General features: G+C 56.4%; 1 long non-coding RNA gene and 1 pseudogene across 1 annotated transcript; both read right to left on the bottom strand.

Annotated features, from left to right (window-relative positions):
• Positions 1 to 627: 627 nt before the first annotated feature.
• On the bottom strand, positions 628 to 12,886 carry LOC108407794 (uncharacterized). The gene is made up of 3 exons (XR_001855807.3): positions 11,775 to 12,886; positions 8,816 to 9,029; positions 628 to 6,701 (listed from the first exon to the last, which is right to left on the bottom strand). It is a non-coding gene; the product is annotated as an uncharacterized lncRNA (long non-coding RNA).
• Positions 2,488 to 2,586, bottom strand: LOC118968189 (U6 spliceosomal RNA; annotated as a pseudogene).
• Positions 12,887 to 17,971: the final 5,085 nt, after the last annotated feature.

A 17,971-nucleotide genomic window follows, 5' to 3' on the forward strand; every position in this document is an offset into this window, starting at 1 on the left:
CAGCTCCGGTCGGGAGGCCTTGTCCTAGCATTCAGCCGCCCAGGGCTGCTGTCTACACTGCTGTGTTCTGCTTGAGGTGTGCCGTGTGCCGCAGGCCTTAGGCCAGGCCTGTGACGCAGAGTAGCTGCACAGCGGACTCATGCACCTACCCAAGTCACCAGGTCAGTCCAGGCTGGAGTGTGGGCTGGAACCCGCTTCTCCCAGAGCACCCCGCAGTGACCCCCGCTGATTTCCCTCCCTCATCCTCGTCCTCACCTCTGGGAACTGCCCCTCCCTGCCCTGGGCTTGGTCACAGTGGGGGCTCCTGGGCCCCCCACCCAAGGGCTTCTGCAGCTGAGGAAGAGAAGCCAGTCTCCCCAGAGGTGGTGCAGCTAGGTGCGCGGGACCTAGGAAGCCATGCGGATGCACGCGGCTCAGGAGGAGAGGAGGCACCCTCTCTAAAGCGCTGGGATACAGGGGCGGAGGCGGAGCGGGAGCCCAAACTGCCTCTGGCAGCCCCCTGCATTCCTGCCAGCAGACATTTGTCGTTTTGGTTGCTTGGTATCCCGTTGCCCTTACTCCTTTGCAGGAATCCCAGGAGAGGAGGGAGGGAGGGAGGGAGGGAGGGCCCTGCTTCCTCTCCTGGGCTCTGGCAACTCTCTTGGATCTTTGCAGCTTGAGGGCAGGATGCCAAGGTGAAGGGTTGTTTAGGATGGTTCACAGGGTCTGACCGCATGGGGTCAGATAGCATGCGGTAAGGGGCCATGGGTGCTCTCCTATGCAGCCTGTTCTGTGCTACCAATGCACCCACAAGCTACTTTTCTGCCTAACTTAACCAGAGAGCACCCCTCTGTCAGTCACAGTACTGACTAGTGACTTCCCTGGGTTGTGGAGGAAGCTCCCTGTATCGGTCAGCCATCACCATAATCAGGCCTCATAACAAACAGCCCCACAATCTCTGTGGCATTCAACAGTAAGCTTTGATTTTTGCTCTTATCTCTGTGGGCTTGTTGGGTTCAGCAGATCCAGGCTGGGCTTAGCTCTGGGGTGTAGGTGCGTCCAGATTTGCTCGGTATGTTTCTTATCCTCCCTGACCAGCAGGTTACCCTAGATGTGTTCTTTCCTGGGCTATTCAGCAGTGCAAGAGAGACAGTTTATTGTGCATGAGCATTTGAAGTCCCTACTCAGTGTACATCATTGGACCAAGTAAGTCATATGGTGCTTATGGGGTGCATGTCTGTGCCGTCCCCCAATTCATATGTTGAAATCCTGTCCCTCGAGGATGATGATATTAGGTGGAGCCTCTAGGAGGTGATTAGGAGATGAATGGGCTAGTGTTCTCAAAAAGACCCCCAGAGCTCCATGACCTTTCCACAATACAAGCACACAGTGAGCAGCGCCAGCTGTGAATCGGGAAGAGGGACCTCACCAGAGCCTGCCATTCTGGCACCTTGACCTTGGACTTCCATCCACTAAAAGTGTGAGAATAACTCTCTGTGGCTCTTAAGCCACCCAGTCTCTGGTATTCTGCTATAGCAGCTGGAACAGAAGGAGAACTATGCCCAGAGTTAAGGGTGTGGATGCATCATTCTGTTAGAAGACTGTGAAGCAGCAAAATTGATAACTCAATTCTCCCTTTTTATTTTTAATTTTCATTATGAAAAAAGTTTTTAAAACCCTGAAAAAAAAAAACCAGAAGTAGGCAGAAAGACACGATGAATCCCCATAGAACCTCAGCCAGATTCTGTAATTATCATCTTCCCACATTTGTCTAATATTTTCTTCTTCTTGCCAAGGTATTTTTCAACTTTTTAAAAATCGAGGTAAAATATGCTTAACACAAAATTTGCCATTTCATCCATTTTGAAGTGCAGTTCCGTGGCATTAAGTTCAAATTCTTGTGCAGCCATCTCCACCATCCATCTCCAGAATGTTTCCATTGTCCCAAACTGAAGCTCTGTCCCCATTAGGCACTGAACCCCCATTCTCTCTTCCTCCAGCCCCTGGTCCCCACCATTCTACTTTCTGTCTCTATGAATTTGACTACTCCAGGTGCATCATGTAAGAGAACTCATGCAATGTTTGTCCTTTTGTGACTGGTTTATTTCACTTAGCATCATGTCCTCAAGGTCATCCACACTGCGGCAACTGTCGGGATTTCTTTCCTTTTTGAGGCTGAGTAATATTCTGTGTGTGGCTGGGCTGCGTTTTGTTTATCCATTTATTTATTGATGGGCACTTGGTTTGTTTCCACCTTTTGACTGCTGTGAATCACACCGCTTTGAACATTCATGTACGGATATCTGTTGGAGACCCTGCTTTCGATTATTCTGGGCATATCCCCGATGGTAGGATTGCTGGATCACAGGGTCATTCTGTTTAACTTCGGAAGAAGCGCCCTTCTGTTTCCAAGCTGCTGCACCCATTTACATTCCCGCCAGCAGTGCACGAGGGTTCCAATGTCTCCACATCCTCAGCAGCACTTGTTATTTTGTTTGTTTGTTTGCTTTAAATATGGAACACTTCACGAAATCATGTGTCACCCTTGAGCAGGGGCCACGCTAATCTCCGTATTGTTCCAATCTCAGTATACGTGCTGTTGAACATTTTTTTTTCTTAACAGCCATCTTAATGGCGTGAAGTGGTGTCTCCTCCAGGTTTTGATTTGCGTTTCAATCTCTTTTTGACTTAAGCTGGCTTGAGGTGGGCTTCTGTTTCTTGTAACTGGTACTGGTTAGGCTGTGCTTAGCGGCTCTAGCAAGTGCTCCAAGCAGTAGCTGTGGTTTGTAGAGAGGTCCACTTCCTCCTGTGACGGCCCAGGTCGGCGCTTCTGGTCAGCGAAGTGCCCCTCCCTCCAGGGACCCAGGCAGCCGGCCACTGGGTCATCACAAGGTGAATCTTCCGCGGCTGCTCTGCTCGCTGCCCCCTCGGCCCTCGGGGAGGAGGAACAGCAACACTCAGGGAAGATTTCATCACAGGGCTGCGCCTCCTGAAGGAGCGGCTGGGAGTGGTCCCTGGCCCGGCAGGAGGACAGAAGGGATTTGGGGAGGCATTCCAACCGCCCAACCCCACACCCCTCCCAATGCCACGCCTTTCTGTGACACAAACTCAGGAGTGAGGACCCCGCTGTAAGGTCGTGCGGGGAAGGAAGCCCTTAAAAGGTCTCAGTGAGGCTCCCCTGTGAATGGTGACCCCGCCAAAAGCTATGTCCATGTCCTAAACCTCAGAACCTGAGAATGAGGCCTTATTTGGAAACAGGGTCTTTGCAGATATAGTTAAGTTAAAAATGTCGAGATGTGATCATCCTGGATTATCTGGGGGGGGCCTGAATCCAGTGGCTGGTGTCCTTGTAAGATGAAGGCAGAGGGAGATCTGAGACAGACCCAGAAGAGAAGGCCGCATGAGGACGTGAGGACGGAGGCAGAGACTGGAGAGACGGAGGCGACAGCCATAAGCCAAGGAGTGTCTGGGCCTCAGGAGCTGGACGTGGCCACAAGGAGCCTCCCCTGGGGCCTTCAGAAACCGCATGGCCCCTGCTGGCACCCTGATTTCAGACTCTGGCCTCCAGAACCGTAAAAGGATAAATTTCTGTTGAAAGTCCTGCGGGTGGAGGTGGTTGCTGTAGTGGCCTCAGGACACTCATACATGGGGCCCCTGGATGAGCGCCAAAGGCCAGCGGCCGAGGCTGGAACCCATGCCTGCTGACCGCTAGGGCCCCGCACCTCCCCACCCCCATCCTGTCTGCTGCCCTAGAGACCTGCACCACACTCACACTAAGAAACGCCCATGGGTCTTGGGTCTGTCGGCATCAGGAATCCGTTAGATGAGGCCCAAGCTGACCCCGTGTGGCCTCTGTCCTTCTGTCAGTGTCCTCGGGGGTCTCAGGTCTCAGTGTTGGGCCTGCACCCTCTGTGCCTGCCTCTCCAGCTTGGTCTGGTGCCCTAGACAAGCTGACCCACTAGCTTTCTGGGACCCCAGCTTAAGCCTGAGCCCTCTGTGGCTGCAGGATGCCTGTCCTGGTCTAGCTAACTGCGCTCAAAGCCCAAGCTCCCAGGCACCATCCTGATTCGACCTCCCGACACCCGGTGAGGCGGCTGCTGCATCGGACACCCAGCTCCTTGGCGCTGCTCCTTGGCCTTGCCCATAGGACCTTGGGCATGGTTTTGAGCCTTCCGTGGAGTGGTCTGCTGTGAGGGATTCATGGACAGAGGTGACGTGGGGGACAGCCTGCCTGAGGGTTGGGTGCTCAGACTTCAGATCCCTGCTCAGAGGGAGGCCAGCCAGGCGGGGCCTCCACCTGCTCAGGGCGCACGGCCCCACCCAGTCTTCCACAGAGGTCTTTGTTGCTCCCCACATGGCCCGTAAACCTGGGCGTTAGCACCCTGTTTCCTGTAAACTAAGGTCACAGAGGAGGGCCCTGCAGAAGGAGGGGCGAAGCCAGCAGGGTGGCCACCCCACCCATCCCCAGGGCCTCAGGGCCTCAGGGCCACAGGAGACCTGCAGCAAGAGCCAGGAGTGGGGCCAAGCTCGGGCGGTGGGGAGGCGCGGAGGGGCCGCTGGGGAAGGGACTTACGAGCAGGCAGCTCTGCCGAGACCCCAGGAGGCCCTCCTCCATTCCCGTAACCATGGGGTGGGTGCCAGCTAACGCCGCCCAGGGCCCAGCCCCGCCCCCAGCTGTATCCTACTTGCTCCCCACCCCTTCCCTTCCCTGCTCCCCGGCTCCTCTGTCGCACCCCCTTTGGGTCTAGTCCCTGACTAACCCCTCCCTGGAAAGTAAAGAGCCGGGGCTATCTCACACCCAGACAGGTGGGGCAGGGCCACGCGGTGACAACTGGGGAGAGAAGAGGGACCAGTGGGGACTCCTGCCCTGGTTGGTGCAGCTTGCTAAGGAGTTGGGGGATGCCCGGTGCCCCCCTCTTCAACCTGGCCGCTGGCCCAGGCACTTTCACAGCCAAGTCTGCAGTGAACACCTGCCTGCCCAGGGGCCCAGGCCACCTGCCCAGCTCTGCAGAAAGCTGCTCGCCACCTGCTCTGGGTTGGGGCAGGGTGCCCCTGGGCAGGCCAGAAGTGGGCAGTTTCCTAGGCAGGTGGGCCAGGTCTTCAGAGTTCCCTGTGACCATGCTCTGGGGGACCCGGGCCTCTCACATCCCCTCCGTGGGGCGCCGCAGAGGGGCACACGGCAGAGGCTGCAGGGGCTGCGCTCTGAGTGGACACTCCCTCCTGAGCCCCCCACCCCCGACATTCTCTGCTCTCCCACTGTCTGGTGGCACTCTCGCCTCCGCTTCCCCCACGGCTCAGGGGCAGGCAGCTGGGCGTGGGCTCAGGGAGACCTCTGGGCAGGTTCCCAGGGCCCACAGGGCAGTCCCCTGTTTTCTAGAAAGAGGAAGGAAGGTGCAGCATCTGGGGAGCAAAGCCTCCATCCCCACCCTCTCAGGCCAGCAGCTCCGCCCTGTGACCTGGCCTCCAGGAGACCAGCCAGCTGGGTGGAGACGGTGCCCAAGGGGCACCCCTGGGGAGGACCTCTGTCTTTGGGGCTAGCCCTGCAGTGGCCCAGGGGACAGGCCCCTCTGCACCCACCTTCCTGGGCCGGGGATGGCCAGGGAGAGAGTCTGGGCTCTAGCGCTTCTCCAGAGGCCACCGTGGCCCTCTGCCCTCTGGCTGGCATGGCAAGCCGTGGCCAGCCCCCGGAGCAGGCTGCTCTGAGCACCCTTGTCTTGGCCGCAGCCCCACCTTGCCTGGGGATACCAAAAAGGCCTTGTCTCTCACTGCTGTGTGCTCAAACCTGAAGCAGTGGAGGAAGAGGGGGCTGGACTGCAAGTGGGGGGGCGGTTCTACAGAGCATTAGGCAGAGCATTTGTAGCTGAGGCCCCACCCCTGCCAGTCAACCCGCTCCAGGGGAGAAGCCCCATCCCCGCAGCTGCCATCCTGGGGTCCCCAGCAGGGCCATCTACTGGGTGCAGGGTCTCAGGGCTGGGACCTGGGGTGGAGGAGGAAAGTCGCATGCAGCTCTCAGTATTTAATCCAGGTAGGGAGACAAGGACTAGGCAAAGGGGACACACCACCCACAGGTGACTGGGCCGCCGCTTGGTCTGCACTCCAGAGTAAGTGACGTCCAGACAGCGCCAGTGCAGAGCGACCTCCTTCCTTCCTGCATTTCCAGTGCAACTATTTGCTGGGCGCGGGGTACTGTTCGAGGGGCTGGGAAGGACACAGCGGCCAAACGCCGCCTAGTGAATGCCCGCTCCAGCAAGGGGACGTGCATGTGGCAAGGAAGAAAGGATCACAGTACATCTGAGGGAGGAAGGAGAGCTGGCTGGCGGATGAGGCGTGCGGCGGCGCGGGTTATAGGCCTGCGGTAATCGGGCGTCTCTGACCACTACTGTCCGGATGTGAGGGAGCCAGGGCTTGAAGGCTTCCTAAGGTGTGAACCACAAAGAACCCTGGGGGACAGCTGGAGCAACAGCCGTCCTGGAGGACCTGCTGGGCAGATGTTCTGGGAAGGGCCAGGAGGCCCGAGGCTCGAGGGGGACGCCTGGGAGACACCGTGGGTGCAGCTGGCTTTGCAGGTTACCCGCGAGCCATGGGAGGCCCTGGTGGGGGCGGGGAGACTGCAGGGTAGAGGTGGATCACCTGGGTGGGGCCCGGGGAGGGGGGCAGTGCAGGTGTTGAGGAGGAGCGGCTTCTGGGTGTGGTTTGGGAAGGCTGCTACATTTCCACCTTATCTGCATTAAGAGAAAACAAACAGCAGAATAAAGAGCTGTGTGTCCAGCAACAGGGGGGCCTGCGGCATTGCAGGAGCCAGGGGAGCACCTGAAGTGGGAGGTGGGGGAGGGGTTCCCCGGGGAGGGAGGGTGTCATTGCTGTGCCCCTCCGAGACCCAGGGGTCTCCTTCAGCACCCCCATCCATGGCCACCACTGGAGCTCAGCAAAACCCCAAGACGGGCCACAGCAAGGAAGAGGGCTGTTTATGTAAGCAGTTCCTGGAAGCTTATCCATGGAGCCCCCTTGGGGTGAAGTCTATTCCGGGGGTCCCTGGGGTTCATGCTCCTAACTTCCTTCTATTGGAAGGCGAGGGGACAAAGGTGTCTGCCTCTGAAAGTGGAATTTTTGCAAAGCCAAAAATCTCCTGGCTACTAGGCCTGGAAAATGAGTGGCTGCTCAAAACTGGATCATGCAATTTCTGATCCCAGACAAGCCCTTCCTCCTCCAAGTCCTGAGCATCTCAGGAGGGTTCAGGCGGGTTCTAAAGCCAGGCCTTCTGCAAAGCTGTTAAGGTGCAGCCTCCCAAGGTAACAAGCTCTGCCCTGCTAGTAGGAATGCCCACTGCAAACCTCGTCCTGCCCTCACCCCGAGGTGAAGATCTCGGGCTCTGCGGGTCCCAAGGGTCCCTATTTAGCTGTGTGACTGCACCAGCCATTTACAGTCTCCTTCTGCAAAACAGCAATCAGCATGCCCCCCACTTCCCATCAAATGAGGTGAGGATTGAATGAAATGTGATAAATCCCTGTCAGAGTCACACCTATTCTCCTCATTGACCTGTGTACCTACAAATATTCCTGCCGAGAGGCTGTGTCAACACCGCCCAGCGCCCCCTCCTCTCCTCGCCCAGAGCTCAGGGGCTTGGTTCAACCACTGAGACCAAGAATACCCTGCTTGGCCGCCTTGGAGCACCTGTGCCCAGAGCCCAGCATGTCTCCCCGCCAAGACTTCGCTGATGGGGCTGGAGGTTCATCCTTGTTCTTCGGCCTCACCCAAGGCTGCCAAATTTAGTACAACAGACAAAAGACCAGATGCCTAGTTAAATTTTGAATTTCAGATAAACAATGACATTTTTTAAGTATAAGTACACCCTATGCAATATGTGCAACGTACGTATGCTAAAACATTGTTTGTTGCTTATCTGAAATTCGGATTTAACTGAGCAGCTTGTATTTTATCTGGCAGCCTTAGTCCCAGCCATTCCATAGATTTCTTGCAGATGAACCTGGATTTTTATCATTCCATCTCTCTCCGGAGCTGAAATGGCTTCTTTTTCCATTTTATAGCTTTACAATTAGAACAGTAAAAATTTCTTGTCAGCAGGATCACTGAAAATTTAACTACAAAGGGAAACATTTGTTTTATTTGTGTCTTGTCAGAGGCATAAAAGGGATTTCCAGTAATACCACTGCAGTGTTTGAATATTAGCTCAGAGCTGGTATTTTACAGTTACCTACCCAGCATATTTTATGCTCACCAGTATGAGGCTCCTTTGCAGCCAGAGTGGAATTACTGGTTCTGTTTGGGGCCCAGCAGTGATGTTTATTCCCAATCATCTTGCTGCAACGGGTTCCTGGTATTTTGCAGTTATGATTGCAGTAAAATTGATAATCTACAGAATTATGGCACTATTCAGCTACTAATGGGATTATTATTTTTGCTTGTTTGGTGTTTTAAAGCCACAGAAATAAAATTTACTTCCCAAAATACAGTGGCAATTTTATGTCCCTAAAGTTGCCTGTCAATAATAACCATAATAACAGAATGCCTGTAGAACACAAAACATCTTTCTTGGAAAAAGCAAGCTCTCTGTGTCTATGCTGGTGGGACTGGCAGGGTGCGGGGCCCGACCCGGCCGGCAAGGTTCCGAGGCAGACTTCAGAAGTATGCATGGACTTCTGGGCAGGCAAGCTGCTGGGAAGCAAGCTGCCAATCATTATGAGTCTGTGAAATGGGAAGAGAAGACCAGCGCGTGGTGCATGGGGGAGCCTCTCACCCCATGGCCTTCTCCTGGTGTCCAGGTGCCGCCGGAACAAGCCACCACAAACTTAAAAACAACAGAAATGGATTCTCTCACCGTCTAGCAGGCCAGGAGGCTGCAAACTTGGTGTCAGTAAGCCGCGCTCCCTCCGAAGGCTCTTGGGGAGAATTCGTCCTCTTTCACCTTCTTGGGGCCCAGGCATTACTTGGCTTGTGGCCGTGTCCCTCCAGTCTCTGCTTCTGCGGTCTCAGGTCTCTCTCTGTTCTCTGTGTCTGTTTGTCTGTTTTTGTCTCTTCTAAGGACACTTGTTCTGGAAATGGATGGCGGTGATGGTTGCACAACGGTGTAAATGTACTAACGCTACTGAATTAAAACACTTAAAAATGGTCACAATGGCAGATGTGTTGTGTTATGTGTATTTTGCCAAAACTTTTTGTTAAAAAGGCAGAAAAAAGGAAGCTCACAAGGAACCCATGGATTTTTATGGTCCCATTTGACTGTGCAGAAACCAGGTCTCATAGAGGCGAAGAGAACTGGAGACACGTGGCTGTCACACGGCAAAGGCCCCAGCTTCAGGCTCCCAGCCTCCGTCTGCCCTTCAGAGCTCTCCGAGCAGGCTGGGGACCGGGCACCTCCTCTCCAGAGTGGCACCACAGGAGGCTCAGACACATGGGCTTGCTGAAGTCACCAAGTGCTGGTTAGCTGCTCCTAGCACCGTTAGCCCTGGGGTCCCTCCTCGACCCCCCACCCCCTGGTCTGCTCTATCTCCAGACCTCCCAGCTCACAAGCTGGAGCCTGCCCAGGCAACTAAATGATGCCACAGGGAGCTCAGGAAGTTTCCAGACTTGATCTCAGAATTATCTGGACTACTGTTAAAGTCTGGGTCTGCCTTCTATCCTGCTAAGTCCAATCAGCAGACCGGGGACAGGCACCTTGGAATCTTGTTAGAGGTGCTATGGACACACGTGGTTCATTCATTCATTCATTCATTGCATGCCCACTCCCTGTGGGGAAGTTCACCCCTCCGACTGGGTCTCTTCCTACCTGGCCCCTGCCCATTTCAGCAAAGCCCACTGCTTCAAGGTCCAAACTCTGCACGCAGCTTCCTGCTGCCAGGACTTGCCCGTGCCCTTCCTCCTGGACTGTTCTTCTCTCCTTTTGCCCGGACATCAGGGCTGTGGGACTCATCCCCACTCTCCTAGCCCTGGGAATGGTGTGAGCCTGGGGTGGCACGTGGCCCCCGACGGTGGCCTGTTTACACTCCTGAGCCTGGGGTCCCCTTGAAGTCCCTGGCCATATTCTGCTTTGAGATTTGAGCCTCTGGCTTGGGCTGCTGCTGGCAAGTGCTTAGTTCTGTTGCTCAAATGAGTGAATGAACAGAATTCACGGGTCCAGGCCTGGCTGGGAGCTGGGAGCTGGGAGAGAGCTGGGGCTCCTTTGGATTCTGCTGGGCAGGAGCCAGGTTTCCATTGCTTTCTGCTGGGGGTTGGAAATCAGGCCCAAGCAGCAGCTGCTGTTTCTAGGACCACTAGAGGGAGACCTTCGTGGCTCAGGATTGTGCTGGACTAAAAGCCACCAGGTGTAGCCGCACGGCACAGCCTGGGTGAGATGGAGCGCAGGAGAAAGTGCGTGCGTGCGTACATGCGCCCTACCTAGGCAGGATTGCCAGTGGCCTGAGCCCTGCTCGCACTGCTCCGTGGCCCCTCATGGCCTCCCGTGGCCTGGCTTCCTGCAGGTCTGTTTACTGGTGGGTGCCTGACTCTGAGAAGCTGGAGGGTGAGGTGGGAGATGGCATGGGGCAGGAAGGACAGCAAATAAGAACCAGATGGCATCAAGGGAGGACACGTATTTGGGGCCTTTTCTGTGTGTGGGGCTAGGTGTTCTTTGCATGTCATGAAAAGTCACCTTATAGAATGTAGGGTCTATTAATGCAATATCAATTTTACAGATGGAGAAACTGAAGCCCAGAGAAGTTGAGCAATTTGCTAGATCCATAAGTAAGGGCAGAGCTGGGTCTTGAACCCATGGATGGGGAGTCAGGGCTGCGCTCAGCAGTGCTAAGGAGGGAAGTCGCCTTGTGGCACAGCCAGGGTGGCCGAGACAGCCTTGTAGGGTCCCCTGGGCTGGCTTTGGATTCTTGCTCTGCCGGCTGAGTGTCCTCAAGTCCCTTCACTTCTAGGAGCCCCTCCTCTGTACAGTGGGACTAATGACATCCATCTCATGGGGTTACTTAGAGGCTCAACTGAGACATAGGATGTAAAGGGAGGCAGACTTCAGGCCTCTCACTAGGATCCTCAGCATGTGACCACAGGACCTTTGTACATATCATGTGTGACCTGCAACGCCCATTATGACATTCTGCTTCCCTCACTGTGACTTCGCCTCTCTCTGCCCCTTGCTGTGGGCTGGCTGTGGGGTGTGTGGGCGTGCAGGCACCTGCCCTCTGGAGGCCCCTGTGCTGGGTTTGATGGTCTGCTGCCACCGTCTTGAACTCTCAAGCTTTCAGACCCAAGGCCCAAATTTTCACACCGCTCCGGGCCTGCACAGGCTGCCTGCCGCTGGTCCAGCTCTCCTGGCTCTGTCATGGTTCTGTCAAGCATGGTTCTCTGCATCCAGAAGCCACCTTCAGTGAGAGAAGGCACAGGGGGCAGCAGAGGGGGCCCTGGGCCGCCGCCGCCGGCCATGCCAAGGCTCCTAGGCACTCCCGTCCCTCCAGGGGCTCACACTCCCTTGGCGTCCCGTCAGCTGCTCCGCCCCCTAGAAGGCAGCTGATGGTTGAAGACCCCTGAGTTTCCCAGTGGTAGTGGCGGGATCTCTGAGCCCACCCACAGCCATCCTGGAGTGTTAGGGGGTCCCCAGCAGGGGCCTCCCAGGCCTGTCAGCCCTGCCACCTGTTGAACTTGCTGCCCTCCCTGCACCCCAGGTCCCCCAGGTAGGTGGGAGCTTCGAGGCCAGCAAGCTGGAGCCTCAGCCTGAGCACTGCGCTCTGTGGAAAGAGAAGTTCTCGTGCTTCTGAGCAGACGCTCTGTGCCAGCCCCTCAGAGAGCTCACTCACCTTCTCCTGGCATCTCAGGGCGCCCGGATGGCTGTGCCCCCAGCATCCCCGGCGGGGCACGTGGGGCCTTTCAGCTGGCACCTCTCAGCCTTCACCCCTGCCTCTGGGCTGGGAACCTGCCCTTAGCTCGGCCTGACCCTCCAGGGTGAATGGCCTTCGGGGCAGGCGGTGTTCTGGGAACAGGCAGGGTCCTGGCCGGCAGGGAGGCCGGAGCTGGGGTCTAGCTGGAGGCCTTGCCAAGGTCCACCCCGGGCCCCCTGAGCTCCCCCCAGGTGCCGTGGGTGCTTGCCAGGTACAGACCATCCACGGGCGTCCTGAGGTCCCCGGGTGGGAGGGAACGGGGGCCAGGGTCCCTCCCATTGGCTCTCCCTTCTCTGGAGTGAGAATTTGCCTCTGGGTCTGCCAAGTTTGCCCAGGTGGACATCAAAGGAATACGGGGGCCACAGCTCCCAGTCAGCCCACCTCATCTTCGGCTCGCTCTGCACCCCCCGTCTGGGCCCTACCCAATGGCTCGGGGGTCCGCAGGTCCAAGCAGGTGCCCCCCTCGGTCTCATCCTTCCGCTCCACCCTCCAGCCTTGACTCGGCTTCTCCCTGGCAGGGAAGGGCGGGCTCTGGCTGGCGCTCGCAGAGGGGCTCTTCCTTGCTCCTGGGACCCGCTGCTCTTGCCCTGCCCTCAGTCAGCCCTGGGCTCTGCTGCGCCCATGCCGGGCTGCAGCGGCCACTGCCGCGTCTGTGCCTCTGCGGCCCCATTTCTCCTTCCTTTGTACTCTTCCCTCTTTCTCTCTGCTGCCCCCTCCTTCCTTCCCACCTCGCTTCTTTTCTCTCTTCCTTCCGTCCTTCCATTTCTTCCAATGAATCCCTCAACAATCAGTTACTAAGCATCTACTGTGGGGACACCCTGGGCAGCTGCAGGTGCCCCCCAGGAGCTTGACGTCGTGGGGCTTGAAGGCTCACCCCGCATGCCTCCGCCCCACCATTCCCTCCCGCGGCGGCCCAGCTCCAGTGTGCGGAGCCCTGAACGGTTTAATCCAGCCTGAATACCTCATGCCCTTGGTCGCAGGGATTCGGGGTGTACGTTCCAACTCGAGCCAGATGGCTCCCTTAAAATACAGATCCTGGACTTTTGGTTTTACTGGGAGTAGCCTCATTCTTTTCCTGTTGGATTTGGTCCCGGAGACCCAGGACCCTGGGACTGCTCAAGGGCATCTTGCCACCTGTCGGGAGAGCCGGCTGAGGGGGAGCTGCCCCCGGGGCATGTGGCTGTTCCACCGGCCACTCCTGTGGACGGGGGAGCCTTCCCAGGACCCCTGGGCGACCCAGGTTTGGTCTCCTTGCACCGCAGAGCATCCTGGGAGGCACAGGCCTCTGTGCTCCGGACAGGAGCTCTGTCTCTCCTTGGGTGCCCCCCACAGGGAGCCCACTATGAGGTGAGGCAGCCCACTTGATTTCTGGAACATTCTGTCTGAAGAGAGTACTCATATGACCCCAGGCCTGCCATCTGACTTTTGTGGCTTTTCTATCCTTGATCGTCGGTCAGTTTTTCCCAAACTCAACGTGTATCAAGTCTCAAACCCAGAGTTCTCTGCTGTCACAGCCAAGGAAACCCACCCGCATGAACCCCTGCTCCCTTTTGTGTCTGCCCAGGATCCCTCTTCCAGACGGTCTTCAAATCCACACAAGCACGTCCTGCTTGACCCTAACCCGACCCTCAGGGAAATCTCATGGGGGCAAGATGAATGTGGGTGAACGTTTCAAGGGAGGGCAGGAGAGGTTCCCAGGGTGCCCGAAGGGATGCAGTCAGAGGTCAGTGAGTGGCCACAAATGGCGGTCCAGGAGGTAGAAAGGGCATGAACTACAAAAAAGAGGGATGCTGGGGAAGGAGCTCAGTCTGAAGGCACAGTGTGTGGCCGTTTGTCATTCACTGGTGAGACCCAGCAGGGGACGGGGGAACCGTGGAAACGGGCCCTTCAAGGCTCCAAGGTCTCCTGGGGCACGTGGCACCAGGTTTTGACACGTATGCTGTATGCTACTCCAGACCGCAGGCCTGGGGCCCTGCTGATGGGCCGCAGTGTCTGACCACAGAAAGGGGTCTGCTCCTTAATGGGAAAAATACCCCAGAAATCACACCAATCCTGGCTAGGCTCCCGGGCCAATGCCCCAGCACTCACCTCGGGTGTTACCTGCTCTGCATGGCGATGCTTACGCCTGGGCTGGGTGGATAGTTTATGAGTAGCCCAAGAAAGCACTGTGGCGTAGACACTTTCCCATACATGCCGTCATTTACAAAGAAATGCTGCTTCCCCTGTTCATCTTTGCTTTGTTGGTGTTCGAAATGGTGAAGAAAGCTTGTGCAAAACAAAGGAAAAAAAAAATGTAGGTCTCTGTCCCCAGTTCCTGGCACTGAGCTCCTAAAACCCTTGGAATTTCCTAAGAGTTATAAATGAGGAGCGTGTTTTGTTCTAATATTTGGTCTTTAACCCTGGTTCCTGACACAAAGCTCCTCGATCCCTTGGCATTTCCTGGGTGATGGGAGTGCCCTTTGCTCTAATGAGGTGACTCTGGTGGGCTCCTGAGTAGGGCTGGCCACCAGAAAGACTGAGCTGTGACTAGAAGCCTGGAACCTTCAGCCCCACCTCCCAACCTCCAGAGGGGAGAAGGGCTGAAGACTGAGTTCATGATCGATGATGCCTATGTGATGAAGCCTCCTCAAAATCCCGGAAACACAGGGTTTGGAGAGCTTCCGGGTTGGTGAACACATCTGCATATAGGAGGGTGATATGCCCCCGCTCTGCAGGGATGGAAACTGCTGCCCCTGGGACCCTCCCCGACCTCGCCCGGAGTCCATCTGGCCGTTCCTCAGTGCCTTCTGTGCTATCCTTTACTGCATATAAACGGGTCCACATAAGGGGCGCCCTGAGTCCTGTGAGCTGCTCCAGCAATGATCAAGTCTGAGGATGGGCAGGGGATGGGCAGGTGTGGGCACAGGGCAGGCCGGGCTCCCTCCTCCTGGTGACTGGCTGGGGGGATGGATCTGGTGTCATGTTCCTCCTGAATGAAGAGGGCAAGGTCTGCTGCTGTGAGATGGTCGCGAGGGAGTGAGCAGGACTGGAAAAGGATCTGAGGGGTGGGAATTCTCGAGGGTCCACAGACCCCCGGGTCCATGGTACCGAAAGTTCAGCCAGCAATCCGGGATTTGGTCCAGGAAGGTTTAGCTGCTCAGGTGCCTGGGGCAGCAGGAGAGGAGCTGGGTCTAGCCAGGAAGCCCAGAAGGGCTGGCAGTGCCCATGGACCCAGGAGCAGGTGTCCTGAACCTTGCCACGGTGACCTGGGCTGCGGCAGACTGTGGAGCTGGTCATCTGTCCAGCAGTAGGGATCATGCACCACCCCAGAGTCACCCTTAGATCTCTTCACACAAGCGGAGTGCGCTGGGGATGGGCAGCTGGCCTCCTTGGGGCCATCAGCACCCACCTCATGGTCACAGACATCATGCCCGGACCAGGCCCTGGCTCCTGGAGGCTGTTAGCAGTGACGGGGCTGGGCATGGCTCCCACTGCCTCCCCTTGCTGCCAGGTACTGGTGGCCTGGAGTGGGGCACCCCAGCCCGGCCCTGTCTCCTTGTGGAATTCAGTGACAGAACAGCCTCCAAGCAGAGGCTAGTGTTCCTTCACTGGTGAAATGCCAGGTCTGAGCATGGGCCCCCCACTTATCTTTTAGACATATTCCAGGCTGACACATGCTCGCCTACTACTGACGGTGACAGTTCCAGACCTTCTATGACATTTCTGCAACGGGACATTCACAGTGGCCCTCCAGGGAGCGCTTCGGCTCCGTGACCTGTCTGGCCTGCTTGCCTAGCAAGCACACAGGTTCCCTGGGTGGGGGTCTGCTTTGGGAAGGCCTGGTGGCGATTTGGGAGTGCTGTTGATGTCCCCCAAGCTTGAGCCATCCCTGGGCACCTTGCCTGGCTTGTGAGAGAGAAAAAGGCAAGCGCCCGGGTGCAAGAAGACACAGCAACTGTACATTTGACAAAGGACCCCGACCCAGAGCACATCAAGGACTCCTAACGTCAGTGAGACAGAGATGGAGGGTAGAGAAAGAAAATGTGCCAAAACCTGAGGCATCTCACAGAAGGAGGCCCAGATGGCAATGGCCAATAAACACAGAAAAGGCTCACAAATGAAACCCATTAAGTGACAACAATATAATTGCCCACCCACCAGAACGGCCCAGATTGGATAGGACAGAAGATGCCCCACGTTGGTGAGGATCTGGAGTGACCGGGGGGAGCATACACCCACATAACTGCTCTGCAACCTGCTTCCAAGCATCTGCTAGAGCTCAACAGGTTCACAGCCCGAGACCTGGCCATTCCATTCCTCGGCCTATGCTCAGTGGAGACTGTGCGCAGCAGGACGTGGGCTAGAGTTCACAGTGACAGTGTCATAATGGCCCCGAAGTGGGAACAGCCCAAAGGTCCATCCAGAGAATGGATGGCGAAATGCCAGCCCAGCCACGCAGCAAAGAGAGGAACCGGCGGCACAGTGCCTGGCATGGACGGGTCTCTCCAGCTAATGCTGAGCAAAGAAGCCAGGCAGAAAAGAATTCACGCCAGACGAGTCCATTAAAGTCATAAAGAACAAAAACAGGAAAAACCAATGCAGCACTGGAAGTCAAGGTGGGGGTTATTAATATCTTTGGGAGGATGACTGGAGGGCGGGTGGGGTGCTGCTGAAGCTCTGTGTCTTCACCTGCTGCCAAGTTTAAAAAGGAATCCAGCTGTACACTTGGGATTTCTCCATTTTTCAGTACATATGTTGTATCTCTATTAAAATGATTAAAGAAAAACAACCCATTTCAGTCTACTGGGTGTGAGCTCAGGTGGCCGGTCCAGTGCTGACGTGGAAACCAGCCTGACACAGCCCTCGCATCCGCCTGCGTCCAGTCCCGCTGGTACCCGCTGTTCTCATCGCACTTTGCTCCCCTCCCAAGGTCTCCTGGCTCAGGAGGAGGCGATCCACGCTGCCAGCTAGGCACCAAATGGTGTCTTTGCCCTTGACCTCTCTCTTTCTCTTACATCCCATGTTCAGTCCAACAGTAAAGTCAGCTCTGCCTTCAGAGCAGACCCAGAGGCCGGCCCCGCCTCAACCCTCGCCTCTCCTACCCCGTCCTTGTCCCTCTGCCTGCCATCTGCAGAACGCAGCGGCCTCCCACCTGGGCCTCCGCCCTCCACACCCTGCAGGTCTTCTCCCAGGAGCATGGGAGGGGTCTTTCCAAGCACCAGTCTGATCACGCCCTTTGTGATTCTCCTGTTACATGGCTCCAAAGTTTGCGGGTTACTCGGGGGAAGAATCCCAGCTCCTTCCCAGGACTTCCCAGGTCCTGTGGAATTTGGTCTCTGCCCCTTTTCCTCTGCCACCCTCATGGTTCCAGCCACCCCGGCCTCCGGGGCACATCCCCAGCTCAGGACACCCCCTGTTTCTTCTGCTTGGTCCTCCTCCTCTGCCAGACCCACCCCAGCTCCATTTCCCACTGTCCAGACCCACCTCAGCCCCTCTGTGCGAGCTAGCCCTGTAAAAACCTGCACCTTCTGTGCCCCATGCTTCACCTGGGGGTCTCCAGAGGCCCATCCCACCCCTCTCCCACCCTCTCCCAGCCGGACCCCACCCTCAGCACACCCTGACTTCAGTGTGGCAAGAGCGCCTGACCTCTCCTATCTCTGGCTGCCCTCAGGAGATGACTCCCGGCCCCCTTGTTATCCAGGTCGGGAGCCCCCACTGGGACTGGGGCAAGGCACACATCATTTCTTTCCCCAAACAGGCCCGGTGCCTATGCTTGAAAATGACTTCCTTTTTCAAAAAGCAAAAAGTCACCCAGGCAAATTTAATTTGCTTTCTTATGCTTTTCTGTTTTTCTCTAACTTTCGACAAAGAACATGTGTGACATACATAATTTAAATTAAAGCATCATGTCCAAGTCCATTCTCTTGCATTCAGTATGTGTACTTTTGGGAAAGTGCCACAGACAACAGTCCTACAGGAAGGGAGAGAGTTCTGTGGGAAGAAAAGACCCAGCAGAGCAGGTTTGAGGCTCCCAAGAGGGCCTGTCTCATCCCCTACCCACAGCACACCCTCCTCAGGAACACAGCCTGGGCTCCAGGGGATGAATAATGACGGGCCAAAGCCAGTTATACCACCCC

This window comes from Manis javanica, chromosome 4, assembly GCF_040802235.1.
Source record: "Manis javanica isolate MJ-LG chromosome 4, MJ_LKY, whole genome shotgun sequence".
Lineage (NCBI taxonomy): Eukaryota > Metazoa > Chordata > Mammalia > Pholidota > Manidae > Manis > Manis javanica.